Source organism: Colobus angolensis, unplaced genomic scaffold (genome assembly GCF_000951035.1).
Source record: "Colobus angolensis palliatus isolate OR3802 unplaced genomic scaffold, Cang.pa_1.0 Scaffold333, whole genome shotgun sequence".
In the NCBI taxonomy this organism is placed as follows: Eukaryota; Metazoa; Chordata; class Mammalia; order Primates; family Cercopithecidae; genus Colobus; species Colobus angolensis.
In genome coordinates, this window is record NW_012116633.1 from 350,212 (window position 1) to 351,539 (window position 1,328).

A 1,328-nucleotide genomic window follows, 5' to 3' on the forward strand; every position below is an offset into this window, starting at 1 on the left:
AAGAAAGGAAGAGGGAGGGAGGAAGGAAAGAAGGAAAGAAGGAAGGAAAGAGGCAGGAAGGAAGGAAGGAAGAAGGAAGGAAGGAAGGAAGGGAGGGAGGGAGGGAGGGAGGGAGGCCTGGAGCAGTGGCTCAGGCCTGTAATCCCAGCACTTTGGGAGGCCAATGCAGGCAGATCACGAGGTCAAGATATCAAGACCATCCTGGCCAACAAGGTGAAACCCTGTCTCTACTAAAAACACAAAAATTAGCCAGGCCTTTTGCATGTGCCTGTGGAACCAGCTACTCATGAGGCTGAGGCAGGAGAATCGCTTGAACCTGGAAGGCGGAGGTTGCAGTGAGCCAAGTTTGTGCCACTGCACTCCAGCCTGGGGACAGAGTGAGACTCCATCTCAAAAAAAAAAAGAAAAAAAGAAAAAAAGAATTAGTTAAATAAACAACATGAGAAAGCAGGCTGTATGTGGAGTCCATCCATCTGCTGGTGAGGATGACCACAGCAACGTCCAGCTTTGGGGGCTGGCAATAGCTGTAAGGTTGAGTTCCAGATACACATGTGGCATTGGTGCTGGTGACAGTGGCAGATGCAGTGGTTTCGGTCCCTGGCATCAGTGCACGTGGGCTCAGTGCCCTGCACTTGGAAGGCTGGTTTCCTCATCATTTCAGTTTTGCAATGTGGTCTGGGCACTGTTCCTGGGAGCCCAGGGTCCTAGTGGTTCTAAGAGTTCCTCAGTGCCCGATAATAAATGCTTTTTTGGCCAGGTGCGGTGACTCATGACTATAATCCCCGCACTTTGGGAGGCTGAGGCAGGAGAAGTGCTTGAGGCCAGGAGTTTGAGACCAGCCTGGGCAACATGGCGAGACCCCACATCTACAAAAAATACGAAAATTAGCCAGGTGTGGTGGCAAATGCCGTTAGTCCCAGCTACTCGGGTGGCTGAGGGGGAAGGATTATTTGAGCCCAGAAAGCAGAAGCCGTGGTTGCAGTGAGCCATGATTGCACCACTGCACTCCAGCCTGGGTAAGAGTAAGACCCTATCTCAAAAAAGTGAAATAAAATGAAGTGTGATTCATGTGGGCCAGCAGCACCTGGGGACTTGTTAGAGCCGCTTAATGTCAGTCTCACTCCAGTCCTGCTGAATCCACATTGGCATTTTTTTTTTTTTTTTTTTTTTTTGAGATGGAGTCTTGCTCTGTCACCAGGCTGGAGTGCAGTGGCGCCATCTCAGCTCACTGCAACCTCTGCCTCCTGGGTTCAAGCAATTCCCCTGCCTCAGCCTCCCAAGTAGCTGGGTTTACAGGCACGTGCCACTACACCCGGCTAATTTTTTTG